Below are 17117 nucleotides of genomic sequence, written 5' to 3'. Positions count from 1 at the left end.
ACTTGAGAAAGAACAACAAACTAACCCCAAAACAAATAGGAAAAGAGAAGAGATTAAAGCAGAGATAAATGAATGTGAGAACAAAAGAACAATAGAAAGAATCAATAAAACCAAAAGTTGGTTCATTGAGAAAATCAATAAAATTGATGGGCCACTAGCAAGACTGACAAAGAAGAAAAGAGAGAAGATGTAAATAAATAAAATCAGAAATGAGAAGGGGTGCTTTACCACAGACCCTGAAGAAATAAAAGAAATCATAAGAGGATACTATGAACAACTATACACCAAAGAACTAGACAACTTAGATGGAATGGTCAAATTCCTGGAGACACACAAACAAGCTATACTGATCCAGGAAGAAATAGAAGATCTCAACAAACCAATCACAAGTAAAGAGATTCAATCAGTCATTAAAAATCTTTCTATGAAGAAAAGCCCAGGGCAAGATGACTTCACAGGGGAATTTTATCAAACATTCTGGAAAGAAGTAACACCAATCCTGCTCAAACTTTTCAAAACAATTGAGGAAAAAGGAACTCTATCTAATTCATTTTATGATATTAATGTCGTTTTTTATTTTTTATTACTTTTTTAAAGCTAATATCATTTTAATACCCAAACCGCTGTAAGAAAGGAAACTACAGGCCAATCTCCCTAATGAATATAGATGCAAAAATTCTCGATAGAATATTAACAAATCAAATTCAACAGCACATTAACACCATGACCAAGTGGGGTTTATACCAGGAATGCAAGGATGGTTCAACACAAGAAAATCAATTAACATAATCAGCACATTAACAAATCAAAAGGGAAAATATCACATGATCATCTCGATTGATGCTGAAAAAGCCTTCAACAAAATTCAGCATCCATTTCTGATAAAACACTCCAAAAGATAGGAATCAAAGTAACTGCCTCAATATGATAAAGGGAATATGTGAAAAACCAATAGCCAGCATCATACTCAATGGAAACAGACTGAAAGCCTTCCCCTTAAGATCTGATAGACGACAAGGATGCCCACTGTCACCACTATTATTCAACATTGTGCTAGAAGTTCTAGCTAGAGCAATTAGGCAGGACAAAGAAATACAAGGGATGCAAATTGGAAAGGAAGAAGGAAAATACTAATTATTTGCAAATGATATGATACTATACTTGGAAGATCCTGAGAAATCTACAGCAAAGTTACTTGAGCTAATAAATAAATTCAGCAAGGTGGCAGGACGTAAAATTAATGTGCAAAAATCAGTAACATTTCTATACACAAGCAATGACCTAGCTGAGGAGTCAGTTAAGGAAAAAATTCCATTCAAAGTAGCACTTAAAAGACTCAAGTACTTAGGAATGAACTTAACTAGGAACATAAAAGACTTGTACACTGAAAGCTTCATAAAATTGCTAAAAGAAATCAAAGGAGATCTAAATTGATCTAAATCCCTGCTCATGGACAGGAAGGCTAGATACAGTTAAGATGACAATTCTCCCCAAGTTGATCTACAGATTCAACACAGTACCCATCAAAATTCCAACAACCTACTTTGAAGATTTTGGAAAGCTAACTACCAAATTCATCTGGAAGGGAAAGACACCTTGAATAGCTAAAATCATCCTTAAAAAAAAAAAAAAGAACGAAGGGGGGGGATTATCACTCCCTGACATTAAAACTTATTATAAAGCCACAGTGGTCAAAACAGCATGGTACTAGCACAATGACAGAAGCATTGACCAATGAAATCGAATCGAGAGTGCTGAAATACACCACCAAATCTATGGTCAACTGATTTTTGACAAGGCCCTCAAATTCTCTGAACTGGGACAAAATTGTCTTTTCAATAATTGGCCATGGAAGAACTGCATATCAATAGCCAAGAGAATGACACAGGACCCTTATCTTACAGCCTACACAAAAATTAACTCAAAGTGGATCAAACACCTAAATATAAGAACTAGCACCAAAAAGCTTCTAGAAGAGAATGTAGGGAAACATCTTCAAGACCTAGTAATAGGAGGTAGCTTCCTAAACTTTACATCGAAAGCACAAGCAACAAAATAAAAATAGGTAAATGGAACTATTCAAAATCAAAGTCTTCTGCACCTCTGTGCTGATTTGAAAGCAAGTATGCCCCCTAGAAAAGCCATGTTTTAATCAAAATCCCATTTCATAAAGGTAGAATAATCCCTATTCAATACTGTATGCTTGAAGCTATAATCAGATCATCTCCCTGGATGATGAGATTTAGTCGAGAGTGGTTGTTAAACTGGATTAGGTGACAACATGTCTCCACCCATTTGGGTGGGTCTTGATTGGTTTACTGGAGTCCTATAAAGAGGAAACATTTGGGAGAATGGGAGATTCAGAGAGAGCACAGAATGCTGCAGCAACAGGAAGCAGAGAATCCACCAGCCAGCGACATTTGGAGATGAAGAAGGAAAACACCTCCTGGGGAGCTTCATGAAACTGGAAGCCAGGAGAGAAAGCTAGCAGATGACACCGTGTTTGCCATGTGCCCTTCCAGCCAAGAGAGAAGCCCTGATGTGTTCACCATGTGCCTTCTCACTTGAGAAGAGAAACCCTGAACTTCATCGGCCTTCTTGAACCAAGGTATCTTTCCCTGGATGGATGCCTTAGATTAGACATTTCTATAGACTTGTTTTAATTGGGACATTTTCTTGGCCTTAGAACTGTAAACTTAGCAACTCATTAATTTCCCCATTTTAAAAGCCATTCTGTTTCTTGTATATGGCATTCCAGCAGCTAGCAAACTAGAACAGATGTTGATACCAGAAGTGGGGTGCTGCTGCTGTGGCTTGCAAATACCAAACACATTGGAACTACTTTTTAAATGGATAAGGGGAAGATGTGGAAGGCCAGGAGTAATCAATCATGCCCAAGCAGGAGCAATCAATCAGACCCAAGCAGGGAAAGTCCCCACAACATTGGGGCGGAATGTCCCTAAGAATTAAATAATAACCAATGTTAGGAAACTGAGGGAACGGGATGTGTTTTGGCAACAGCTAATGGCATTCTTCTGCTTCCATGATCATGCTTGCTTGCTAGCAACTGCAAAACCACAACATGATTTTAGCCTTTGTAAGCACACCTCGAAAACCTCTGGCTGCTCTCTGAATCTTCCTTCTTGGAGGTTTCTGAGGCAGTCGTCGACTGGCTAATAAAGACTCCAAATTGGCTTGTAGTTTTGAGTTGTGTGGTCTCTCTTTCAGTGCGCCCCACAACAGAAGATTCTGGAAGAGTTGTGATAAGAATGATAGAAAAGGCCTAGAATGCCTAGAGACTGTTTGTAGAAATGTAGATTCTAAAGACACTTCTGATAAAGCCTTAGACAGAAATCAGGCGTGTGTTACTATAGACTGGAAGGAAGACGAGCCTTGTTTTAAAATGGCAGATAATATGACAAAATTGACTAGTGGCTTGGGCAAGAAGGCAGATTTTAAAAGCCATGAACTTGGATATTTATCAGAAGAGATCTCCAAATTAAACGTCGGAAGTGCAGCCTGGTTTCTCCTCGCAGCTTACAGTGAAAAGCAAAAGGAAAGAGATAAGCTGAGAACTGAACTCTTGGGTACAAAGAAACCCAAAGTTGATGTTCTGGAGAATTCTGGGCTTCCTGAAGGGAGACCTTAGAGAATAGTACCCCACATGAGGTCCTGGCCAAATGTGGAACCACTCAGCCATTTAAGAGAAAGCCAGGATCGGACATGGAGTTTTCCAGGAATGAATTGTGGAAACTCCTTGTATCTGATGGGCATGATCCAACACTATTGCATAGAAAGCCAATGAGACTGCTGTGGGACCTGTATAAACAGAGCCACTGCCACTCTGGACAGAGGGTTTCAGAGAAGGGACACATTGGAAGAAAAATAACTTCAGAGTCAAAACCATGGAAGCTGAGGTCAGAAGTCAAGAATCCTCGGGCCAAGAGAGAGGACCCACCATGGAGAGGGTGAGTTTGCCCCAAAGGCAGAGGATGGACTTTTCACCTCAGTGCAGTGTGAGAGTCATGTGCCTCAGGCCTTGGAGAGAGTGAAGCACATTCCTTGGGATTTGGGGAGAGCCTGGCTGCCACCACATGGAAGGGTTGAACATGTGTCCCAGAGAAGGTAGAGAGCCTGGGTGCAGCCCCGATGCTTAGAGAAGGTGGAGCTGAGAAAAAGGTGGTCTCCCCAATGTCCCCCAAGGTTGCATTTGAAGAGAGATAGGCCTCTGTGTAGGCCCTTGGAAAGGGTTGGACTGCCGCTGTCAGAAGCCCCAAGGATAAATGACTTTTGGACTTTGAAATCTAATGGACTTTGCCCTGAAGGTTTTCAAAACTGCTTGGGTCTGCTGACCCCTGTGTTCCTTCCTCCTTATGGAAATGTGTATATGCATCCTATGACTGTTCCTCCTTTGTATGTTGGCAGCAAATAACTTGCTCTGAGTTTTAAAGGTCCAGAGCAAATGGATAAAATTTTGCCTTAGGACAGATCATGCCTATAACTGACTTGATGAGATTTTATACTGTCTCTAACTTTTTATTTCATTTGTATTCCTACTGAAAGGTTTAAGGTTTTCTGATATTGTTATGAAATTAATGTATTTTGTATATGTGAAAAACATGTCTTTTTTAGGGGCCAGAGGGTGGAATATGCTGGTTTGAAAGGAAGTATGCCCCCTAGAAAAGCCATGTTTTAATCAAAATCCCATTTCATAAAGGTAGAATAATCCCTATTCAATACTGTATGTTTGAAGCTATAATCAGATCATTTCCCTGGATGATGAGATTTAGTCAAGAGTGGTTGTTAAACTGGATTAGGTAACGACATGTCTCCACCCATTTGGGTGGGTCTTGATTGGTTTACTGGAGTCCTATAAAGAGGAAACATTTGGGAGAATGGGAGATTCAGAGAGAGCACAGAATGCTGCAGCAACAGGAAGCAGAGAGTCCACCAGCCAGCGACCTTTGGAGATGAAGAAGAAAAACACCTCCTGGGGAGCTTCATGAAACCAGAAGCCAGGAGAGAAAGCTAGGAGATGACACTGTGTTTGCTATGTGCCCTTCCAGCCAAGAGAGAAGCCCTGATGTGTTCACCATGTGCCTTCTCACTTGAGAAGAGAAACCCTGAACTTCATCGGCCTTCTTGAACCAAGGTATCTTTCCCTGGATGGATGCCTTAGATTAGACATTTCTATAGACTTGTTTTAATTGGGACATTTTCTTGGCCTTAGAACTGTAAACTTAGCAACTCATTAAATTCCCCCTTTTAAAAGCCATTCCGTTTCTGGTATATTACATTCCGGCAGCTAGCAAACTAGAACAACCTCAAAAACCTTTCTCAAATAGGTGAAGAGGCAGCCAACTCAATGGGAGAAAATATTTGGAAATCACGTATCAGACAAAGGCTTGATTTCCTGCATATACAAAGAAATCATACAACTCAACAGCAAAAGAACAAACAATCCACCTATAAAATGGACTAAAGATATGAACAAGTGTTTTTCTGAAGAGCAAATACAGATGGCTCAAAAGCACATGAAGAGATGCTCATTTTCACTAGCTATAATGGAAATGTAGATCAAGACTACCATGAGATACCACCTTAGACCTATAGGAATGGCTGCTATTAAGCAAACAGGAAACTACAAATTTTGGAAAGAATGTGGAGAAATTGGGACACTTGTGCACTGCTGGTGGGAATGTATAATGGTGCAGCCACTATGAAGACTGTTGGGTGGTTCCTTAGGAAACTAAACATCGAGTTGTCCTTTGATCCAGCAATAGCACTTCTTGGTATATACCCAGAAGAGTTGAAAGCAAAGGCAGAAACAGACATTTGCACACCATTTTTCATAGTAGCATTATTCACAGTCGCCAAAAGATGTAAACAAAGCAAATGCCCATCAACAGATGAGTGGATCAACAAAATGTGGCATATACATATGATGGAATATTATGCAGCAGTAAGACAAAATATGTTCTGAAGCACATCGCATGATGGATGAGCCTTGAGGACATAATGCTGGGTGAAGTTAGCCAGACACAAAAGGATAGATACTGTATGAGTCCACTTTTATGACCATGGTAAAATATAATCAGAGGCTTATAATACTGAAGATAGGGGACTGTGCTGGTTTGAATGGATGTATGTCCCACAGAAAAGCCATGTTTTAATCAAAATCCCATTTCATAAAGGCAGAATAATCCCTATTCAATACTGTATGTAATTAGATCATCTCTTTGGAGATGTAACTAAATCAAGGGTGGTTATTAAGCTGGATTAGGTGACGACACGTCTCCACCCATTTGTGTGGGTCTTGATTAGTTTCTGAAGTTCTATAAAAGAGAAAACATTTTGGAGAAAGGGAGATTCAGAGAGAGCAGAGCAGAACAACATAGCCACAAGAAGCAGAATCCACCAGCCAGCGACCTTTGGAGATGAAGAAGGAAAATACTTCCCGGGGAGCTTCATGGAACATGAAGCCAGGAGAAGAAGCTAGCAGATGACGCTATGTTTGCCATGTGCCCTTCCAGATGAGAGAGGAACCCTGACTGTGTTCACCGTGTACCTTTCCAGATGAGAAACTCTGTGTTTGCCAGGTGCCCTTCCACTTGAGAGAGAAACCCTGAACTTCATCAGCCTTCTTGAACCAAGGTATCTTTCCCTGGATGGATGCCTTTAATTGAACATTTCCGTAGACTTATTTTAATTGGGACATTCTCTCAGCCTTAGAACTGTAAACTAGCAATTTACTGAATTCCCCCTTTTAAAAGCCATTCTGTTTCTGGTATACTGGAATTTTAATTGGTATTGCATTGAATCTGTAAATCAATTTGGGTAGAATTGACATCTTAACTATATTTAATCTTCCAATCCATGAACACAGTATGCCCTTCCATCTATTTAGGTCTTCTGTGATTTCTTTTAACAGTTTCTTGTAGTTTACTTTGTATAGGTCTTTTGTCTCTTTAGTTAAATTTATTCCTAAATATTTTATTCTTTTGGTTGCAATTGTAAATGGAATTCTTTTCTTGATTTCCCTCTCAGATTGTTCATTACTAGTGCATAGAAACACTACAGATTTTTGAGTGTTGATCTTGTAACCTGCCACTTTGCTGTACTCATTTAGTAGCTCTAGTACTTTTGCCGTGGATTTTTCGGGGGTTTCGATGTGTAGTATCATATCACCTGCAAGCAGTGAGAGTTTTACTTCTTCCTTTCTAATTTTGATGACTTGTATTTCTTTTTCTCCTCTAATTGCTCTGGTTAGAACTTCCAACACAATGTTGAATAACAATGGTGATAGTGGACATCCTTTTCTTGTTCCTGATCTTAAGGGGAAAGCTTTCAGTCTTCCCTCATTGAGGATGATGCTAGCTGTGGGTTATTCATATATTCCCTTTATCATATTGAGGAAGTTTCCTTCTATTCCTATCCTTTGAAGTGTTTTCAGCAAGAAATGATGTTGAATTTTGTCAAATGCCTTTTCTCCATCAATTGAGATGATCATGTGGTGTTTCTGCTTTGATTTGTTGATACGGTGTATTACATTAATTGATTTTCTTATGTTGAACCATCGTTGCATACCTGGGATGAATTCTACTTTGTCATGGTGTATAATTCTTTTAACATGCTTCTGGATTTATTTGCAAGAATTTTGTTGAGGATTTTTGCATCTCTATACGTAAGAGAAATTGGTCTGTAATTTTCTTTTCTTGAAATATCTTTGTCTGGCTTTGGTTGACGGTGATGTTGGCTTCATAGAATGAGTTAAATAGCCTTCCCTCCTCTTCAATTTTTTCAAGAATTTGAGCAGGATTGACATGAATTCTTTCTTGAATATTTGATAGAATTCACAGGTGAAGCCATCTAGTCCTGGACTTTTCTTTTTTGGAAGCTTCTTAATGACTAATTCAATGTCTTTACCTGTGATTGGTTTGTTGAGGTCATCTATTTCTTCGCAAGTCAATGTTGGTTGTTCATGCCATTCCAGGAAGTTGTCCATTTCATCTACATTGTCGAGTTTATTAGCATAAAGTTGTTCACAGTATCCTCTCATTACCTCCTTTATTTCTGTGGGGTCAGCAGTTATCTCTCCTCTTCCATTTCTGATTTTATTTATTTTCATCCTCTCTCTTCTTTTTGTCAACCTCGCTAAGGGTCCATCAATCTTACTGATTTTCTCATAGAACCAACTTCTGGTTTCGTTGATTTTCTCAATTGTTTTCATGTTCCCAGTTTCATTTATTTCTGCTCTAATCTTCGTTATTTCTTTCCTTTTGCTTGCTTTGGGGTTAGTTTGCTGTTCTTTCTCTAGTTCTTTCAAGTGGACAGTTAATTCCTCGATTTTTGCTCTTTCTTCTTTTTTGATATAGGCTTTTAGGACAATAAATTTCCCTCTTAGCACTGCCTTTGCTGCATCCAATAAATTTTGATATGTTGTGTTTTCACATTCATTTGTCTTGAGGTATTTACTGATTTCTCTTGTAATTTCTTCCTTGACCCATTGGTTATGTAAGGGTATGTTGTTGAGCCTTCATATATTTGTGAATATTCTGGCCCTCTGTCTATTATTGATTTCCAACTTCATTTCTCTATGATCTGAGAAAGTGTTTTGAATGATTTGGACCTTTTTAGTTTATTGAGACTTGTTTTTTGCAACCCAGTAATGGTCTATCCTTGAGAATGATCCACAAGTACTTGAGAAAAAGGTGCATCCTGCTGTTGAGGGGTGTAATGTTCTATAAATGTCTGTTAAGTCTAGGTAGTTTACTCTATTATTCAAATTCTCTGTTTCTTTATTGATCGTCTGTCTAGATGTTCTGTCCATTTATTAGAGTGAGGAATTGAAGTCTCCAACTCTTACGGTAGATGTGTCTATTTCTCCTTTCAGTGTTTGTCTCATGTATTTTGGAGCACTCTGGCTCAGTGTGTAAATATATATATTGTTATGTCTTCTTGTTCAATTGTTCTTTTTATTAATACATAGTGTCCTTCTTTTTCTCTTTTAATTGTTTTAGATTTGAAGTCTAATTTGTTGGATATTACTGTAACTACTCCTGCTCTTTTCTGATTGTTGTTTGCATGAAATATCTTTTCCCAACCTTTCACTTTCAACCTATGTTTATCCTTAGGTTTAAGATGCATTTCTTGTAGACAGCATATAGATGGGTCATGTTTTTTAATTCATTCTGCCAGACTATGTCTTTTGATTGGGAAATTTAATCCATTAAAATTTAGTGTTATTACTGTAAAGACAGTACTTTCTTCTACCATTTTGCCTTTTGCATTTTGTATATGTTTAATTTTTCTTCTTTTTATTTTTACTGATAGTCTTCACTTCTAGACTCTTCTCCACATCTCTCTCTCCTGTCTTTTCCTATCTGTCTATAATGCTCCCTTGATTATTTCTTGCAGAGCCATTCTCTTGGTCACAAATTGTCTCAGTGATTTTTTGTCTGAAAATGTTTTAATTTCATCCTCACTGTTGAAGGACGGTTTGCTGGATATAGAATTCTTCTTTGGCAGTCTTTCTCTTTTAGTATCTTAAATATATCATACCAGTGTCTTCTCACCTCCATGGTTTCTGATGAGCAATCTATGCATAGTCTTATTGGGCTTCCCTTGTATGTGATGGATTGCTTTACTCTTGCTGCTTTCAAGATTCTCTCTTTCTCTTTGACATCTGACATTCTCATTAGTAAGTGTTTTGGAGTACATCTCTTTGGGTCTATTCTGTTTAGGGTATGCTGAACTTCTTGGATCTGTAATTTTAAGTCTTTCATAAGAGTTGGGAATTTTTCTGTGATAATTTCCTCCATTAGTTTTTCTCCTCCTTTTCTCTTCTCTTCTCCTTCTGGGACACCCACAACATGTATATTCATGCACTTCATGTTCTCATTATTTTTCCTGTGTCCCTGTTCATATTTTTCCATTCTTTTCCCCATATTTTCTTTTGTTCATCAGATTTCAGGTGTCCCATCCTCCAGTTCACTAATCTTATCTTCTGCCTCTTGAAATCTAACATCGTAGGTTTCCGTTGTTTTTTTTCTTTTCATCTCCTCTACTGTGCCTTTCATTCCCATAAATTCTGAGATTTGTTTTTTTCAGACTTTTGATTTCTTCTTTTTGTTCATTCCTTGCCTTCTTTATATCCTCACTCAATTCATTGATTTGATTTTTGATGAGGTTTTCAATTTGACATTCTGAATTCTTTTAACTCCTGTATCTCATTTGAATTGTTGGTTTGTTCCTTTGACTGGGCCATATCTTCAATTTTCCTAGCATGATTCATTAATTATTGCTGGCATCTAGGCATTTAATTTCCTTAATTAGTTTATTCTGGAGATCATTTTCACTATTTTTACCTAGGATTTTCTTGTTGGCTGACTTAGTTGCCTACCTGGTCTTTGACATTCAGTCCAGCTTATTCTAGACCTTTAGATTAGGTTTTGTTTAACAGATCAGAGTTTTCCAGTTCTTGTTTTCTCGTTTCTTACACTTCTTATATGGTGCTTCCCACCCCACCCGCTTAGGGGGTTCTACTTAGGTATTATAGACCCAAGTAAAATTTTTCCAGACCAAACTGGCCTCCTTTCAGGAGGAAAGAGTCACTTGCATTAGTTTCCCCTGAGGGTGAGACCCAGCAGGTTGAAAGGCTTTCTTATGAATCCTCTGGACTCTGTGTTTTTTCTATTCTGCCTAGTATGTCGTGCTTGTCTGCCTGCGAGTCCCACCAGCATAAGGTAATGTGGTACCTTTAACTTCAGCAGACTCTCCTTGGTGGGGGCATGGTTGAGACAGAAGAGAGGTTCTGGAATGGCTGTAATCACTTCAGTTTTCCAGATCCTGGGGTCTGCATTCCTTGAAGGAGGGATTCCACCTGATCTGAGCTTCAACCCACTCCTGGGGAAGGCACAGCCGCCAGACAAACTCTCAAACAAGCTTAATTCTGCCCATGCCTGGGGCAGTTGTAGACTGAAAAGCTCTGTAGCTGTATCCAAACAGCAGTCAAGCAGCAGAAACACAGCCATAAAAAAGAAACAACAAAAAAAGTTCCTTTCAGAGCGGGACTCCCGTTCCTTGGGCTTGCCAATCAAGAGCTTAAATTGGTACATTGCTTTGTGTATTTCCACGTTCTATGTGCCCCCTCCTTTCCTTCAGGGCCCAGACCCTTTCAAGTATTTTGTACTTTCCAATAAAAAAAAACCTCTGTTTTTTTTTTTTTTTTTTTTTCTTTTTCTGACAGCCCTGCCCCCTCTGCCCTGGGGCAAAAAACCAGCAACCTCAGCTTTTATTCAAGGTTCGGCTGAGTTGGGGGCCTATTTTTAGTTGTCAGAATTTGTTAATTAATTCCGCAATTGGAGCTTGGTTCCACTCAGCCCCTGCTGCTAGTAAAGTCTCTTTCCTTTTCCCTCTGGGAAGTAGCCTATAGGGGAGGGGCACTGGACACCGCAGCTTGGGCAACTCACATTTCTGGTTGGCTCACAGCTTGTCCAGCTTGTGCAGACTTGGGTACACTGTGTTTCCTGTCACTGATGTGGCCCCAGCAGTTGTTCTGTACTGTTCCTGGCTATTTACTAGCTGCTCTGGAGGGCAAACTAAATCATACACCTCACTAACCACCATCTTGATCAACCTCCTTTTGACACAACAGAAGAAAATTACCTTTCTGGGCACTGATGTGATTCCTTTAAGTCTAATCCTACAATTGCTGGACACTTTTGTTAATTTTTTAACTGACAATCACTCTAAATGCTCTAGAATGAGTGGTAATGGACAATCATATTGCCTGGGATTTCCTGCTGACCAAAGTGGTGTGTGTGTTATTTCCAACACTTCTTACTATACCTGGATGGCATATTTAATGGACTTGGCTACAGATGGAGAGCCTTGTTGTAGTCAACCCTCCAAGTAGGCCTTATCACCTTACTGAGAGTCATAGTCTTGTTAATTTTTATCTGATAGTGCCTACAACATCAGAATATGCTTTGCATAAGCCTCTATCAGTACAGTTAATTAAAGCATATGCTGGGGTTGCCTATGCTTCAAAAGCAAATTATTAGATGAATATGTCAAAGATTGCAAGGGTGGAGGTAGAGTTCTAGGGAAATTGCTTTGCCAATGTGCCCTGACGACTTTGCATATGTTCACATATGCTCCATAGGCAAAGGCTTGAACCAAAGCTTATCTGATCTTGGTTGGACACCTTGTGATCCTCCCTGAACATGAGATGAATGAAAACCATCTCCTACTCACCTTCCTATATTCCCTGGGAGACAGTGATGAGCTAGTTTCCTTTCACCTCCCAGATACTTAAGAGGTATGAGGTTTTCTGACTCACCCCACCCAGAATACAGCTGTAAAATATAAAACTGCTTACCTGTGGTCTGGAGTTGGCTCTTCAGCAATGGAGTATTCCACAATTTGTATTGCAATTATCTGGATCTTTTGTTTCAGGGTGGTGTTCGGTGTGTGGGATAAGGACTATGAAAAGCTGGCACCTTTGGTTAATCTTCCTTTTGCTGCCTATGTAAGTAATAAAGAGTCTTTATTTGACAATAAAGAGTCTTACATATTTGGCATATTTGACAAGAGATTTTAGGGGTGTCTCTGAAGTCTTGGTCATTCTATTTACAGTACCAAGGATAAGTGGCCTGTCAGGGATTGACAACTGGATCTTTATCAGATTATGCCCCACTAGTATTTTCTCTAGCTACTACAGATTTTTTTTTTTATTTCTTAGTACTGGACTGCTAGTGTTGTGTGCTTATATCCTGAAGAGATATAGCATACCTACAGCCTTTCAGTTCCAAAAAACCTTCAGTTTAGGTTATTCAGGCAAGTTTGGAAACAACAAATCTAGCCTACCTACCTCAGTTGAGAAGTGAGGAAGTTGGATTTGGGAAGTTGCACGTGGTACTGGAGAAATCCACCCACCTCACAGGGTCTCTGTGAGAACTATATGCAGTGATTGCAAAATATTTGGTATAAAATAAGAACAAATAATGAGAATAAGAAACACATGCATATCCTATGAAACAGTAATTACACTCCTAATTTCAAGCAGTAGAAATGTGTTCACATGTGCCCAGAGACGTTAGTAAGAATCACATAGTAGCATTACTTTGTAAAAGCAATGAATAATTCAAATGTTCATCAATAGTAGAATGGGTACATAAAAAATGTAATATATTCACACAAGTGAATACTATAGTGATGAAAATGAATGGCTAACAACTACATGCAACAAGATGGGTAAACTCCATGAGTATAAGTTTGAATGAAATAAGCCAACACAAAAGTGTATATACTGCATTATTCCACTTGTATAGAGCTCAAAAAAGGCAAGATTAATTTATATTAATTAAATTTATAGTAGACATCAGGATAGTGATCAACCTGGGAAGGATAGTGACTGGAAAGTGTGAGGCATTTCCTTGGGTGGTGGTAATGTTCTCTTTTATTACCTGGGTGGTGAATTCATGGGTATGTTCAGCTTTTGAAAATTCACTGAGTTGTACACATATGATATTGTGCACTTTACCACATATATATAAGAATAGCTAAAGGCTTGTGGGTTCCAAGTGGCTGCAAGCTTAGCTCACAGCACCTGTTGTGAGATGGCAATCCTGAGCAAGGAAGGGTGAAGGCACCCACTGCGGAAGGCCCCACTATCGTGGCTGCCTGACTATGGGGAGTAAGTGGTTTCCCATGAGGTTTGTCTCCTCAGTAGGCAATGAGCTTCTTGAAGGAAGGAAAAGTGTCTTCCTCATCTTTGTATTCCCAGTGTCGAGCACAATTCCTGGTATGTGGTTTAAGCTGAATTTTGGGACATGTTCACTGCTTCACCAAGGTCCAAAACTAGTAATGACCACAGTGGAAGGTTACATTAACAGGTAAACTAAAATGAAAAAAGAACTGGTTTGGAACAACAATGTATGCAGAAGTAGTTGTAGATCAAGAAATTAATAAAACAGCCAAATCCAATAGTACTTCTAATCCAAAATGGGATGAATAAAAACTGTAAATATGACCCCACAGACCACATTGGAATATCAAGTTTGGAGTCATTACCTTTTTAAAGGATAGGAAGCATTAGGAAGAGCAGCTATAGATTTGAAGCAAGCTCTGTTAATATACAATAGAAAATTAGAAAGCATGAAAGAACAATTAAAACTTTCCTTGGAAAACAAAAATGTCATAATGCAACTGGTGAATTGACAGTTGTATTTGATGGATTGATAGTTGAGTAAGAAAATCTGACAAACTGCAGCTCATCTTTAACCATAGAGATACAGCAAAATTGTGATGCTTTACATGAAAATGGAAATCCTTCAGCAAGGACAGCTACCAGGTTGGCTGTTGAAGGTATTAATGGAATAGATGAGTATGTACCTACAAACACTGTAGTTTAAAACTCATGCTGTTCCCATGCAGTTAATGGATACAACACACATTCATCTCCATCTCAGGTTACTGCCAGACCCCAAAATACACCAACTCCAAAACCACTCACCTCTGAGCCTGCCAATGACACTGTTAATGGTGAGTCATCCTCATCTGCACCAACTGATAATGCATCAGCCATGGAGACTGCAGTAGTTTCTGAAGAAACCACCTTGTCTTCAAATTTTACTAGAACTACTGTCAAAGATCCTCCAGTTCAAGAAATACTGACTTCCTCAGAAAATAATAAATGTATTCCTTTTACCAGTGCAGCAATAAGATATGAATTAAAAAATGTTAGATCAGACTGTACAACGGGACTGGATATAAAAACTCAGAAATGGACAGCACAATACTACCCAATTGTAATGCAATTATGTTAAAACACTGAATGAAGCTGCATGTGAGGTATAGGTTTTTTGTTTTTGTTTTTTTTGTTTTTCTTTCTATTATTGTTTTAATTCTTATTCTGTTGTCTTTTTATTTCTTTTTCTAAATAGATGCAAATGTACTAAGAAATGATGAATATGCAACTATGTGATGTTATTAAGAATTACTGATTGTACATGTAGATTGGAATGATTTCTAATTGTTTTGTTAATTCTTTTTTTAATTAATAAAAAAAAAAAGAGATAAAAAAAATGTTAGATCCTGACACTTTTAATTCTGGAAATAGTTCTGCTTTTGAAGCAACCAAATTAAGATAGCCAGATGGGTATGGAGAACTGTACAGCAACAGTTTGGAAATGCTAACACAGAAACCTTGCCACCAGGGTGGGAACAGAGAAAAGATCTTCATGGTAGAATCTGATATTATTGTAATACCCTAAAGACCACATCAGAGAAACCACAGACTTTACCTCCAGTTTGGGAAAGACGAGCCAATGATCATGAAGAGTTTATTATGTGGACCATAAAGCCAGAACAATAACATGACAGTAGCCTACCATGGAATCTATCTGAAACATTGAACACCAGTATTCTCAGTGGAACCAATTACAAGGAGCCATGCAACAGTACAACCAATGATACCTCTATTTAGTTTCAATGTTAGTTGCAGAAAATGACCCATATGGGCCTTTGCCACCAGGCTGGGCAAAAAGGCTTTACTTTGTGAATCATAACAGAAACAACCCAAAGGGAAGATACAAGAACCAAGACCTACAGAATGAAGAACCCCTGCCCAAAGGTTGGGAAATTAGGTATATTCAAGAAGGCAGTAAGTACTTGGTTGACCATAAAAGAGGAGCAACAACATTCAGATATGTTCTCAGTAGGAAGCCATCTGTAATGAAAGGTAGTTCACAAATTACTTATGAATGCAGCTTTAGTGGAAACTTGCTCATTTCTGTTTTGTTTTTTTTTTTTGTGCCAGTCTAATGTGCTACCCAGTCACATGAAGATCGGTGTGTCTTGGCAGATATTGATTGAAGATTCTTTCCAACTGATTATGGTATTAAAAACATATCACTTGAGGATGTAATTATATGCAATATTTAGATGAGAGGGGCTTGATTATGGTGGTCTAGCAAGAGAATGATTTATCTTACTTTCATATGAAATTTTGAACTCAGTGTATTATTTGAGTATACTGGCAGGAACAACTACTGTCTTCAGATAAATCCAGCATCAATCACTAATCCATATTATCTTTCATATTTTTGCTTCATTGGTCACTTTATTGCTATGGCACTTTTTCATGGAAAGTTTATTGATACTGATTTCTCTTTGCCATTCTACAAGCATATGCCAAATTTAAAAACTTGCTATTAAGGATTTGAAATCCAGTATCCGTTGATACCGAATCTTTTAACTCCTGTAAATGGATAAAAGACAATAAAATCAAAGAATGTATCTTAGGAATGTACTTTTTAGTTGGATGGAGATTTTGGGAAAAGTTACTTCACATGATCTTAAATTGGGAGGTTCCAAAATCCTGGTGACTGGAGAAAATAAACATGAATATATTGGTTCAATGGCAAAATGGCATTTTTCTCGAGGAGTAGAAGAGAATAAAGCTTTCCTTGATGGTTTTAATGAAGTTGTTTTCCTTCAATGGTTGTAGTATTTTGAAGAAAAAGAATTGGAGGCTATTTTGTGTGGCATGCAGAAGCTTGACTTGGCATATTGGCAGAAAAACACTGTTTATCAGCATTATACAAGAAACAGCAAGCAAATAATTTGATTTGGGCAGTTTGTGAAAGAGAGACAATGAAGTAAAAATGTGACTACTGCAGTTTATCACCAGAACCTGATGTTTACCTCTAGGGAGATTTGCTGAGCTTATGGGAAATAATGGACCTCAAAAATTTTGCTTTGAAAAAGTATGCAAAGATACCTGTTACCAAGAAGCCATGCATGTTTTAATTGCTTGGATCTACCACCACATAAGAGTTGTGAACAACTAAAAGAAAAGTTTCTTTTTGCAATAGAAGAGACAGAGGGATTTGGACAAGAGTGAATGTGTCTCTTTGTCTTGGAGGAGCTCTTGCATTTAAATACCCTAACCAAGAAAAATTGCAAAGATAGTGTATGTAAGCTGTTCATTCTGTATGGTGAATTTTCTGAACCTCTATGAGTATGTTTTTGGTCCTTACACAGAAGTATGCAGAACAATTCATCCTTCTCTACTTTATTTATTTTTCCCTCTAAGTGACTAACCAGGGAAA

At 38.2% G+C, this 17117-nt stretch overlaps 1 pseudogene; it reads left to right on the top strand.

Annotated features, from left to right (window-relative positions):
• The first annotated feature begins 13835 nt into the window (after positions 1–13835).
• Positions 13836–16909, top strand: LOC143671145 (NEDD4-like E3 ubiquitin-protein ligase WWP1; annotated as a pseudogene).
• The last annotated feature ends 208 nt before the right edge of the window (positions 16910–17117 follow it).

Source organism: Tamandua tetradactyla, chromosome X (genome assembly GCF_023851605.1).
Source record: "Tamandua tetradactyla isolate mTamTet1 chromosome X, mTamTet1.pri, whole genome shotgun sequence".
Lineage (NCBI taxonomy): Eukaryota > Metazoa > Chordata > Mammalia > Pilosa > Myrmecophagidae > Tamandua > Tamandua tetradactyla.
This window is presented reverse-complemented; position numbering and strand designations above follow the sequence as displayed.